Source organism: Trichosurus vulpecula, chromosome 1, assembly GCF_011100635.1.
Source record: "Trichosurus vulpecula isolate mTriVul1 chromosome 1, mTriVul1.pri, whole genome shotgun sequence".
NCBI classification, from domain to species: domain Eukaryota; kingdom Metazoa; phylum Chordata; class Mammalia; order Diprotodontia; family Phalangeridae; genus Trichosurus; species Trichosurus vulpecula.
This window is the reverse complement of record NC_050573.1, coordinates 447,135,122-447,149,216: the sequence shown is the minus strand read 5'-3', so window position 1 is coordinate 447,149,216 and position 14,095 is coordinate 447,135,122. Positions and strand designations below refer to the sequence as shown.

The 14,095-nt window shown below is 42.5% G+C and overlaps 1 protein-coding gene across 3 annotated transcripts in view; it reads right to left on the bottom strand.

Annotated features, from left to right (window-relative positions):
- ZFYVE16 (zinc finger FYVE-type containing 16) overlaps window positions 1-8,253 on the bottom strand; it is a 72,226-nt gene extending 63,973 nt beyond the window's left edge. For all 3 annotated transcript variants that reach the window (XM_036764502.1, XM_036764520.1, XM_036764509.1), the window contains exon 1: window positions 8,155-8,253. The gene's annotated coding sequence lies outside the window, so the exon portion shown is untranslated. The remainder of the gene's footprint in view (window positions 1-8,154) is intronic.
- Window positions 8,254-14,095: the final 5,842 nt, after the last annotated feature.

Below are 14,095 nucleotides of genomic sequence, written 5' to 3'. Positions count from 1 at the left end.
CAGGACCTAGTAAAAGAACTTTATCAAACTTATTTTGACTGATCACTATACTTTTCTGTTTACTTCCCGCTACTCTGCTACGTGCCAGAAAGGTGAAGTTGCCTAATGGCAACCTTTTAAAACTGTGAGGTATCATTACTTATTTAACTTACTTGAAAATTTATACTTTAATCTGCAGAATTCCTTCTGATCTCCTTGTGTCTGTCTGGTATTACTACGAATTCTGAATATGTATAGTCCAATTGTTTTAATGTACTATTGCAAAACTTCTCTGCAGAGCTGCAGAATGCACTATGTAAAGGACTTAACATTTTTAAAAAATCAACCAAGAAGTATATATTAAACCTATAGAGCCTAACTCAGAGTTGATCACCAAGTTAAGCGGTAGAGAAGAGAAGAGGGCCCAGGACAGAACCCTGAGGGATATCTATGGTTAGAGGGTATGATTTGGAAAAGGATCTGCAAAAGAGTCAGAGAAGCAGCAGTCAAATAAGATAAGAAGTGAGTGGTGTCCTAGAGAAAAGAGTATATTATCAAGGAGAAGACAGTGATCAACAGTGTCAAAGGCTGCAGAGAGATCAAGGAGAAGGAGGATTAAGAACGCTGGATCTGGCAACTAAGAGATCATTAGTAACTTTGGAAGGCAGTTTCAGTGGAATAAGATTGAAAGTCAGATTGTAAAGGGTTAATTAAGAAGAGGTTAAGAAGGAAAAAACTAGAGGTACCTATTATAGATGACATTTTTTAGTTTAGCTACAAAGAACCGAAGAAATGTAGGATGATAGTGAGGATAGAAGAAAGTGAAGGCTTTATCAGGATGGGGGAGATACAGGCACATTTGTAAGCAGTAGGAAATGAGCCAACTGATAGGGAGAGATTGAAAATACAGGCACACCTCGTTTCCTGGCGCTCCAAAGATAGTGATTTTTTTTTCTTTCAAATTGAAGGTCTGTTGCAGCTTTGCATCAAGCAAGTTTATTGGCACTATTTTTCCAAAAGCATGTGCTCACATAGTGTCTCTGAGTCAAATTTTGGTAATTCCAAATACTTCAAACTTTTTCATTATAATTATTCTATTCTGGTGATCTGTAGTCAGTGATCTTTGATATTATTATTGTAATTGTTTTAGGGCACTGCAAAGAGGACCCATATAAGATGGTGAATTTAATTGATATAATTGTGTGTGTGTTCTGACTGCTCCACTGGCCTGGTTGATCCTGTCTTTCTCCCTCTCTGCTGGCCTCCCTATTTCCTGAGACATAAGAATACTGAAATTAGGCCAATTAAAGACCATACAATGGCCTCTAAGTGTTCAAGTGAAAGGTAGAGTCAATCGATAGGAGCAAACTTCATAGTTGTCTTATTTTAAGAAACTGCCACAGCCACCCCAACCTTTGGCAGCCACCACCCTCATCAGTCAGCAGCCATCAACATCTGAACAAAGACCATTCACCAGCAATACAACTGACTGAAGGCTCAGATGATGGTTAGCATTTTTAACAATAAAGTATTTTTAATTTACATATGTAAATTTTTCAGACAGAATATGATTGCACACTTAATGGACTACAGTATAAACAACTTTTTTTAATGATGTACTTATTTTTTATTTGATATTTTTAGTTTTCAGCATTGATTTCCACAAGATTTTGAGTTACAAATTTTCTCCCCATTTCTACCCTCCCCCACACTCCAAGAGGGCATATATTCTGATTGCCCCATTCCCCAGTCAGCCCTCCCTTCTGTCACCCCACTCCCCTCCCCATCCCTTTTCCCCTTACTTTCTTGTAGGGCGAGATAGATTTCTATGCCCCATTTCTTATTTTCCCAGTAACATGTAAAAACAACTTTTTTTTTTTGAACATCTGCTTTTAAAACTTTGAGCTCCAAATTGTCTCCCCTCTTTCCTCCTCACCCACTCTCCCTAAGAAGGCAAGCAATTCAACATAGGCCGTACATGTATCATTATGGCAAAACACTCCCATAAATAGTCATGTTGTAAAAGACTAACTATATTTCCCTCTTTCCTATCCTGTGCCCCTTTATTCAATTTTCTCCCTTGATCCTGTCCCTTTTCAAAAGTATTTGCTTTGATTACTTCTTCCCCCATCTGCCCTCCCTTCTATCATTCCCCCTTTTTTATCCCCTTGCCCCTAATTTCACGTGGGGTAAGATACCCAATTGAGTGTGCATGGTATTCCCTCCTCAAGTCAAATCCAATGGGAGAGAGATTTACTCATTTCCCCTTCACCTGCCCCCTCTTCCCTTCCAACGAACTGCTTTTTCTTGCCACTTATGTGAGATAATTTACCCCATTCTATCTTTCCCTTTCTCCCTCTCTCAATATATTCCTCTCTCATCCCTTAATTTTATTTTTTTTTAGATTTTTAGATTTTTCATATTCAACTCATCCTGTGCCCTCTGTCTATGTATATGCATATTCCCTTCAACTACTCTAATTACTGAGCAAGGTCTCATGAATTGCACACATCATCTTTCCATGTAGGAATGTAAGCAAAACAGTTCAACTTTAGTAAGTCCCTTATGATTTCTCTTTCTTGTTTACCTCTTCCTGCTTCTCTTGATTCTTGTGTTTGAAAGTCAAATTTTCTATACAGCTCTGGTCTTTTCACTGAGAAAGCTTAAAAGTCCTCTATTTTATCGAAAATCCATATTTTGCCTCGGAGCATTATGCTCAGTTTTGCTGGGTAGGTGATTCTTGGTTTCAATCCCAACTCCTTTGACCTCCAAAATATCATATTCCAAGCCCTTCTATCCCTTAACGTGGAAGCTGCTAGATCTCGTATTATCCAGATTGTGTTTCCACAATACTCAAATTGTTTCTTTCTGGCTGCTTGCAATATTTTCTTCTTGACCTGGGAGCTTTGGAATTTGGTGATAATATTCCTAGGAGTTTTCTTTTTGGGATCTTTTTCAAGAGGTGATCGGTGGATTCTTTACATTTCTATTTCACCCTCTGGCTCTAGAATATCAGGGCAATTTTCCTTGATAATTTCTTGAAAGATGATATCTAGGTTCTTTTTTTTTTGATCATGGCTTTCAGGTAGTCCAATAATTTTTAAATTATCTCTCCTGGATCTATTCTCCAGGTCAGTGGTTTTTCCAATGAGATATTTCACATTGTCTTCCATTTTTTCATTCCTTTGATTCTGTTTTATAATATCTTGATTTCTCATAAAGTCATTGGCTTCCACTTGCTCCAGTCTAATTTTTAAGGTAGTATTTTCTTCAGTGGTCTTTTGGACCTCCTTTTCCATTTGGCTAATTCTGCCTTTCAAGACATTCTTCTCCTCATTGGCTTTTTGGAGCTCTTTTGCCATTTGAGTTAGTCTTATTATTTAAGGTGTTATTTTCTTCAGTATTTTTTTGGGTCTCCTTTAGCAAGTCATTGACTTGTTTTTCATGATTTTCTCACATCATTCTCATTTCTCTTCCCAATTTTTCCTCTACTTCTCTTACTTGCTTTTCCAAATCCTTTTTGAGCTCTTCCATGGCCTGAGACCAATTCATATTTTCTTGGAGGCTTTTGATGTAGGCTCTTTGACTTTGTTGACTTCTTCTGGCTGTATGTTTTGGTCTTCTTTGTCACCAAAGATTCCAAAGTCTGAGTCTGAATCTGGGTCCATTTTTGCTCCCTGGCCATGTTCCCAGCCAACTACTTGACCCTTGAGCTTTTTGTTAGCATATGACTGCTTGTAGAGTAGAGAGTACTTTGTCCCAAGCTCGAGGGGCTGCACTGCTATTTTCAGAGCTACTTCTACACAGCAAGCTCTGCCACACCAGCACTCTTCCTCCCCCAAGAACCGCCAACCTGGACCACAACTCAGATCCAAGCTGGCTCTGCACTCCCACTCTGATCCGACACTTAATTCCTCCCACCAGGTGGGCCTGGGGCTGGAAGCAATGGCAGCTGTAGCTCTGGAAGTAGCCCCAGAGCTGTACCACTTCCGAAACCCCCAGTGGGGCCAACCAGGCACTCTTCACTCTGTTCCAGCAGCATTTCCCACTAACCTTGTCTGTTGTCTTTGGCATTTGTGGGTTGAGAAGTCTGGTAACTGCCACAGCTCAATGATTCAGGGCCCTACCACCTGTTCTTCCCAGCTCCCAGTCTGGTTGATCCTGGAACGGCCCAAGCTGGGCTGTGCTCCACTCCGCTCCCAGCTCCGTGCAATAGACCCTTCCCAGCGACCATCCAGGCTTTCCTGGGCTGGAGCCCTGCTTCCCTTTGCTGTTTTGTGGGTTCTGCAGCTCTAGAATTTGTTCAGAGCTATTTTTTACAGGTGTTTGGAGGAACCTGGGGGACAGCTTAAGCAAGTCCCTGCTTTCCAGCCGCCATCTTGGCTCATCATCTAAACAATTTTTATATGCATGGGAAATGGAAAAATTTTGTGTGACTCACTTTACTGTATCACACTGTTGTGGTGGTCTGGAGCCAAACCCACAAGATCTCTAAAGTGTGCCTGTAAGGGGATAACAGGGGATGGCAATCTTTTGGAGGAGACAGAAATGGAATGGGATCTCTTGAACAAGTAGTTTTAAAATGTACATATATGATTAATCATGAAAGTATTAAGTGCTATATTATAAAAGCACAGAACAGCAGTGTAACAAGACTTCCAAAAATAATCAATGTGGACTAGATATCTATTAAATGCCCACCATATACCAGGAACTGGGTTTTTTTTTTAACACAACTTGTGATGTCATCCATACAAGGAGCTCTGAGTGAGGAACCCCTCATATTAATGCAGATCTACACATACTCTTCAATTTAAAGACTTAAAGAGGTATATTCACACAGCCAGTATATAGTAGGGCTTCCTAAATGGTTCATCCACTATACTAAATTCCCTCTAGGCACTGGAGATACAAAGAAAAAAGTGATATCAGCCTCCTTCAAATGCACTTACATTATACTGGAGAAATACAATATGCACATAGGTAAATAAATACAAAATACATGCCAGGTAGTACAATGTGATTTTAAGAGAAAGAGAGTGCTAATAACAGGTAGGTGGTACCTAAGCTGCACTTGGAAGGAAGCTCAGATTTCTACAAGGCAGAGAGAAGGATGTATATTCCAAATGTGGGACAACACTGTATAAGGGCATGGAAGCATTCAAAGAGGTGGAGAATGCACTAAAACCACTGAATTTTTAATCATATGAACCACATATATCTACCACATTATACCATCTTTCATTTGTGGGGATGATTTTTAACCTAAGTATTGGATTTTACAACCCTATTATAATGTATTTTATCTAATTAGATCTGGTCCATCTAATGATAGATCTTCAGATCTTTTTATGTACTGACATAGTAACACAAATGAGCTATTCTCAGGTTTGTGTCAACAATTTTATAAGTTTGCCATCTATATCTTCATCACAATCACAGAGAGGAAGCAGAAAGATTCAGCACAGCACTAGATGAATCCATACAAAAAGGAGAAAAGCTAAGATTCACCAAGAAACTATACTATGAAAAGATGAGGAAAAGAGAAATAAATATCAGATGATTTGCCAGGATTAGTGGAAATGGCCTGACCTTAAAATGCAGGCTCTTCTGAGAAATAACCTGGAATAACAGGATACAACCTCAAACTCCTGCTTCAAGTTTCTTCCCGATTCAATCCACTTTCACTCAGTTATACCAACCTTCCTATACCCATGTAACCAAATTCAACTACGCCCCAATGCCTCCCTACCTTGCCTACAGAATAAAGTGCAAAAGTCTTAAGCAGACAAAGGAACGTTCTTTAAAATCTGACTAGAGCACACTTAATTTTTTTTCTTTTTTTAAATTATAAATTTATTTTTTGTTTTTAGTTTACAACACTCAGTTCCACAATTTTGGGGGTTCCAAATTTTCTCTCCCTCCCAAGACAGCATGTAACTCAATGTAGGTTCTACACATACCTTCACATCCAACTTATCTACACAATAGTCCACTTGGAAAGAAGAATTATAACCAATGGAATGAATCATGATAAAGAAGAAACGAAACCAAAAAAGAAGGAAAAAAAAGGGAGCAAATGGTTTGCCTCAATCTGCATTCGGACTCCACAATTCTTTCTCTGGATGTGCATACCTTTTCCCATCACAAGTATTTCGGAGCTGTCTTTGAACCTTGCATTGATGAGAGAAGCCAAGTCTATCAAAGTTAGTCCTAACAGGTACTGTGCGTATGATGATCTCCTAGTTCTGCTCCCCTCACTCAGCATCAGTTCATAAATGTCCTTCCAGGCTATAATAAGTCTGTCTGCTCCTCATTTCTTATAGCACAATAGTATTCCATTACATTCATATACCACAATTTGTTTAGCCACTCCCCAATTGATGGGCATCCCCTTGATTTCCAATTCTTCGCCACCACAAAAAGAGCTGCTATAAATATTGCGCTATATACTGGTCCATTTCCCACTTGTATGATCTCTTTGGGATACAGCCCTAGAAGTGGTATTGCTGGGTCAAAGAGTATGCACATTTTTATAGCATTTTTATATTATTTACATATTTGGGCATAGTTCCAAATTGTAGAGCACACTTTAAATACTCCCTATACCCACCAAATACCATTTTGCTCCACTCACATTAGCCTTTTTTTATGTCACCATCTACACATCATCCTTATTCTCAACTCCATGCCCTTTCTCATGCCACTTCCACCAGGAAAGGCCAGAAGTGATAAATCCGACTAGATGAGTATGATGTAACCTTCTCATTTAAGGCTGGGAACCTTAAATACCAAAAGAGTTGAAGCTTTTAGAAACATAAGATTTCATAGTCCAACCCCCTCGTTTTACTGATAAGCATGCTAAAGCCAGAGAAGTGAACTTATTATGCAGTCATATCGTTAAGCAGCAAAGCAGAGATTTAAACCCACACTCCAAATCTTTGCTCTGCTACACAATCACACCCTAGATTCAGTTGTGGATGATGCCAGGTGCATATTTCCCAAATTTTAAAAGAAAAAAGTTTGAGTGTTGTAGAATGTTTTAAATTACTTTCTAAACTTTTATTTAGACTCCCCTACTTCAACATCACTTTTGCACATTAGTCTCCAAATGCATCATGTAAAAAGATGTGGCTATAAAATGGGCCATTTCCAAAGCAACAAATGAAAATCCTGCCTCATTACTTGAAGGACGGGTATTCCACCTCACAACAGTAATACTTAAAAACTTTCTTTAAAAAAAAAAAAATGTACCAGTGCTTTGTACAAACCTTGCAATTAAACTTTGCTCGGCTAAGAGAAGGGGGGAGGGGCGGAAAGGTATGGTTCAATCAACAAGCATATATTAAGCACTTACTATGTCCCAGGCAAACCCGGCGCTGCGCTAAAGGGCTGGGAATATACGTCTCCTCAAAAACACATTTTATGCTCTGGGAATGACTGTCGATATTGTCACAGATAATGGGTTTTTTTGTTTGTTTGTTTAGATAACCTCCGAGAACATTTCCGACGGTCTCTAAAACAAATTATTTTGACTTTTCTGTGTCAGGGACTTGTCTGGTAGTCTTAGTGAAGCCTATGGTCACTTACCGGAATAATGGGTTGTTGGTTTTTTTTTTTTTCATGCATAAAATAAAATACATTGGATTATATTGAAAAAAAAAAAGGATTTTTCCCCCAACCAAGTCACAGACCCTGAAATTCCTCTATGTATATCCCAGGTTAAGAATTTCTGATTTAGAGTGAAGGAGGGATGGGACGAGGCGAGGCTGGAGGGGTCGAGGCAGTAAGGACAGACTGGACAGTGGCTCCCTCTCGGCTGCTGCTGGCAGGGATGGTCAGGGATGGTCACGAGAGGACCAGCCGGGGGGCGGGGAGGGCCGGCCCTTCACCAGGTGAACTGGCCGCGTTTGGGCCGCAGTTTTCCTCGGACCCGGAACTTCCCTCGGGGCCGCGACCCCGCCGCGGGAGGCAGGAGGCGGGCGGCGGGGGTAGGGGGCCGGAGGGGTTAGTGAGGATCCTCCAGGAACCAGCGAGCTCGCGCCCGAGGCCGCCGCGCCCCGCCCCCGACCCGGCCCGTCCTTCGGCCCCTCGGCCCAGCGCCGCCCGCGGCGGCCTGAGGCCCAGCACCCGCTCGGCCTAGGGAAGCCCCCCGAGGCCCCGGGAGCGCCTTACCTCCTCTCGTCCCTGCCGACTTCCCGCCCGGCTCCGGCCGGATTCCCGCTGCCGAGCGAGGCGCAGAGACTAGCGAGAGAGGGAGGAGGGAGCGAGCGAGCCAGGGAGGAGGGAGGGAATGAACGAGGGAGGAAGAGAGGAAGGGAGCGAGGGCCGAGCCGAAGGCGGCGTCTGGCCCGGGATTGTTTTCACTGGATCCGGGCAGGAATGGAGCAACCCGCCCCCGCGCCCCCCCCCACCCCCTGCGCAGGCGCACAGGCTCTCTGGCACAGGACTTGCCCTTGCTCAGGCCTTACCTCCGAGCCCCCGCTCCTCCTGCCTGCCGGCCCGGGCGCTGCAGTCAGGCGGGATGGGAGGAGGTGCTGGGGTCGCTTCCGGAAAAGTCAGCTCAAGTCACCAAGCATAGTGCTAAGCGATAGACGTACTTTAGATTGTAAACTCCTTGAGGGCAGAGACTGGTTTTTTTGCGATTCTTTGTGATCCCTGGGGTTTAGGAAAGTGCCTGGCACACCACAGGCGTTTAATAGATGCTAGCTGCCCTGACAAAGATAGGTAAATACATTCTTTGTGTCCTCAAGACATACAAACAGCTATGCACATACAAGACATATACGGGATACATTGGAGGTCATGTCGGAGGAAAATGCTCGAAGGGATGGAAGAGGCGAGATGCCTTTCGCCAAGGCGCAGCACCTGCTGTTCTTGGGCTAGGATAACGACTGACATTTATCTGGTGTTTAAAGTTCTCAAAGCGCTTTGCCTGTATTACCGCATTTGCTTTTCACTCATTTTGATTTTTCATAGCATCATAGATTTAGGAAGAGACCTTGGAGGTCATCTAGTCCAACCCCTTCATTTTACAGATCAGGTAGTGACAGTGGTAGAATTACATCGTTCTCCCTACACTGACCTGTGTAACCCTTACACTTCTGTCCATATCCTACAGCCAACCTCCTTTTTAATGCTCCCCACCTTTCTTCCAAACATCTCCCCTCTGGATTCCAGCTGACCAGGGGCCTGTTTAGATACTCCCACCTCACCTTTAACTGCCTTAAGGGCACTTTGCCTGGCTGAAAAGTAACTTCTCCATCTCAAAGTAGTTTCACATTATCCATCTCAAATACGAACCTCCTCCCATGTCTAAGCTACAGATTCCCAGCAGTCTAGCAGTCGATAGAAGTCTTCTCCCAACATCCTCTATTCTTCTCCCCCTCGCCTTCTTTAGTTCTCCTTTCAAATGGTCACAAGAACAGCTGTCTCAGCTGTTGAAAACATGAGCTTTGGTGTTCTGTTGGGAGAATAAAGTGTCACTCTCATGTGATGGTATTCTCATGATGATTGAGCAATGCTATTTTTACCACAGTTAAGTTTCATATAAACTGAAAACGAAGAAAGGAGTAACAAATGATCTATGTGGGATCCAGGCATTATTGTGGACTCCATCAAAGTAACCTAACAGCTGCCAAAAATTTTATGGACCACAAAATTAGTATTAGTCTTTCCACCAGAGCTTATTTCATAGTGCTGATGCATTAGTAACTGAATAAATCGAATATTCCAATAAGTCCTTACTAGTAATTACATCATATTTCCTTCAAAAATTGTATTTCTTTAGCTTGAGATCCTAAGTGGGTTTTAGTTTTCTGAAAATGTCTACATCACCCCATTTCCCCAAAAATGTAAAGGATGACAAGCACTGATAAAATGTTAAGCTTTGACGTTAAACAGTAATACCAAAGTATTTAGCAGTAAAAGTTAAGGCATTGAAAAAGAATAAAGAATGAAAGAAAAAGTACTTACTATGTACCAAGTCATTATACTGAGAGCTGGAGGAACAAAAGCAAAACTGAGACAGTTTCTACTCTCAATTAGAATCTCTCTGTAAGAGGGAGAGTAAGCATATAGGGGAGTAATGGTCAGGGATGAGTATTTTAGAAGCAAATAAGTGGTGCAGTGGATACAATGCTGGGCCTGGGGTCAGGATGAGTATTTTAGAGGCAGCTAGGTGGTGCAGTGGATACAATGCTGGGCCTGGAGTCAGAAAGACTCATCTTTCTCATCTTTCTGAGTTCAAATCCAGCCTCAGACAATTCCTACCTGTGTGACCCTGGGAAAGTCAGTTAACCCTCTTTGTCTCAGTTTCCTCATCTGTAAAAGGAGTTGGAGAAGGAAACAGCAAACTACTCCTGTATACTTTATGATATTCTTATATTCTATATGCCATATAAGATAGAAATATAATTCTTATGAAATATATTATATTCTGTAGAATCATAGATCTATAGAAGGGCCAAGTGGACATCTAGTCCATCCCCCTAAGTTCCCACAAGAAGAAGCTGGTGGGTAACTGAGGTGGTGTAGCCAGAATGGCCTTTGTTTTCTTTGAATGACTCAGCTTACCTCATTGACCCTCTGGACACTGTGGCTTGCTCTTCCGGGGCAGGAGGCCCAAAGAGCATTCCAGGAAGCAGACAACTTCCTGTGTGATGAGTCATGGGGCTGGCTGAGGGGAGGTGTTAACGGCTACACTAGGGGGAGGGGCCAAGTCAAGAACCAATCGGCCCTGGTCGTTCAGGCGGTGCTTGATGATGTCAAAAACTCTATAAGAGGGGAGAGGACAGCTTGAAGATTCTCTTTTCCGGTTGGAGCCAGAGACAGTTACAGCGACAGTTACAGCGACAGTTACAGCGACAGTTACAGCTACAGTTACAGCTACAGTTACAGCCACAGCCACAGCTGAAGCAGGAGCTGCCAGTAGCAGAGCTGACCTACGGGAGGAAGCTGAACAAAGACTTCAGTCCAGTGGGTAATCTTATTACCATAGAGGGGGAAACATGATTTTGCTTTACGCAATCATGCTTCTCTGTAGCCTCCTGGTTACTCTTTCAAGGCGTACTTATTGGGCCTGGAAGCTTTTGATCAATATATCAAAATGGGGTTGCTGGTTCATGGGTTGGTTACTGTGGAGCTTAAATAAATGTTTTGATTCTTCTGCCTTCTACTTTGAGAGTTTCTTATATCCGGCGGTTCCGAACGTTTCAGACATGTTTATGATCCTCTTTGAGATTATAAACTCTGCCCTCCTAATACACTTGGCGACGAGGATGGGATCGCTAGGTATAAGATCTCTATTTAGAAGCAGAACAATTCCAGAGGAAGAGATGAATATCCCAGGATGGGAGGATCCATTTTATTCCTCCCTAGCAAAAGAATTGGCTAAAAAAGCTGGACCCTGTGAAAGCTGGGAACCAAGGCTACGGAGAGGAGATCCTAGGGATTTGGAAAAGTGTTTACGAGAAGTTGGGATTCAGTCAGGGGCATCACTATCTAGGCAAAGCTGGATAGTGTTATCAGCCTACCGGCTAGTATACGAAAGATTGAGACTAAGTGAAAGACATGGGGGCACTCCTACCCCACAGGAAGAAGGGGAATCTCAGATAGCAGGAGACCAAACTGACTCAAATGAGAACTTTTCTATTAATGTGGCTAAGAGCAACAGGAGACCAAAAAAGCCCAGAGTGCATTTCAACCCAGCCCAGAAAGAGCCTGACTGCCTGCTTCGTCCTAGCCATGGTGGCAGAGGAAGTGAGTGGGGGGAGAATGAGACAATGTTAGGGGCTGAGGCACAAAACACTACTGGGGTTCAGGATGTGCCTCACACAGAGAATAGGAGATGGTTAAATGATCAGACAAGGGCTCGACCCATACAAAGGAGGAAGACAGAAACCCGAGGTGAAGATTCAGTTACAAGGGAAATTCAGGAAGATTTCTCACCGCAAGAGGTCACAGATATTTTGAGTAGATTCAGCCAAAGAATAGGAGAACCATTGATATCTTGGATGGTAAGACTCAGTGATCAAGGGGCCAGTGGAATATCAGTAGATGGGACAGACTGCATGAGATTCATAGGTATCAGCCATGATCCTCTAGTTCAACAAGCTTTTAGGGAACATCATCAGCAAGGAGATGGTGATAGCAGGACTACTCTGTTGGCATTAGCCGCTGTGGGATGCAATAAGAGATATGCTACTGATTCTATGTGGCCCACTGAGCACAGACCCTGGTATTCACTTAGAGATTGTATCATGAGACTAAAGGAGGAGGTAATGAAGACTGCCATTATGATAGGAACTGCAGACAAATATTACAATGATCCAATGGGACTGCCTCATAGGAATTTAATAATTAGGACAGCTCCCCCTGCTTATAAACAACTAATTTTGAATTTATTACTTGGAGAAGTAGGGAGCCGTCTTACAACAGTGATAAATAAGATTTTACAGTTACATGACTTAGGTGACTGGGGAAGGGATAGATCTCCTCGAGAGAGAAGGGTGAATAACCAGCAAACTTGGCGCCAAAGGAGAGTAACAAGGAAAGAAATGTTTACTGCTTTATTGAGAGCAGGGGTAGGTTTTGAAATGATAGATGGAATTCCAACCAATGAATTATACAGAATGTATAGAGGACTTGATAACACGAGAAATAGGGAAATAAGAACTGCTCCTGCAAGCCCACAAGCCACTCAGACTGAAGGTGACCTTGTGTGATTAACGGATGAAAACTTGTACATTTGGGGAAAGGCTGGGAGGACAATCTTAGTCTCTATCTAGAGTGGGATCCTCTTGGCTTCCTCATTATGTTCCTTTTGAAAAGAAACATTTCCCACCTGAGTTTGGCTCTGATGTTGGATCTTTGCATAACTGAAATCTCAACCAAACTTGAGATGATTTTATTTGAAGAATTATAGTCCATACTTGTCTATTCTTTTTGTCCTTTGTTTTGGCTAACCTTGTTGCTAGTTTTGTTCCTTCAGGCTTAAGCACCCTGCACTTTCCGGTGACTGCCTAAGCATGTAGCATTCTTGGAATTCCTGCCAGCTTGTTAAAGAAATGACCTCTGGAATGGGACTTTTTGGGGGCAGGGCCATCTCTACATCCAATTTCAGCATGAAGAAGCTATGGAAAATGAGACCTTCACCCCTCACCCCAAGATTTTGAGCCCCAATCGTTCAAGGGGGGTGGAAATGATGATAGTGTTCTGTTTACTTATTTTGTGTTATCCTTGCTGTGTTGTTTTATTGTTATGATATTATTGATCCTATGTAATGGATACAAGGATTTAGGGGTGGACATTTGAATTATTAATAATTATTTTGGGGATGATTGATTGAAGAGATTATCTTGCTGGGATCTAGGGGTGGATCACATTTGAATCGTAAACCAATATTTAGGAATGTCACCAAATGATATGTTTTGCTTTATAATGAATGATATGTTTTAGTTTCCTTTGTAATTGGATCACAATGTATGTTCTAGGATACATGGCTGATTAGATTATGTATCCTATAACAAGGGGTGGAGTGTAGCCAGAATGGCCTTTGTTTTCTTTGAATGACTCAGCTTACCTCATTGAGCCTCTGGACACTGTGGCTTGCTCTTCCGGGGCAGGAGGCCCAAAGAGCATTCCAGGAAGCAGACAACTTCCTGTGTGATGAGTCATGGGGCTGGCTGAGGGGAGGTGTTAACGGCTACACTAGGGGGAGGGGCCAAGTCAAGAACCAATCGGCCCTGGTCGTTCAGGCGGTGCTTGATGATGTCAAAAACTCTATAAGAGGGGAGAGGACAGCTTGAAGATTCTCTTTTCCTTTTCCGGTTGGAGCCAGAGACAGTTACAGCAACAGTTACAGCGACAGTTACAGCGACAGTTACAGCTACAGTTACAGCCACAGCCACAGCTGAAGCAGGAGCTGCCAGTAGCAGAGCTGACCTACGGGAGGAAGCTGAACAAAGACTTCAGTCCAGTGGGTAATCTTATTACCATAGAGGGGGAAACATGATTTTGCTTTACGCAATCATGCTTCTCTGTAGCCTCCTGGTTACTCTTTCAAGGCGTACTTATTGGGCCTGGAAGCTTTTGATCAATATATCAAAATGGGGTT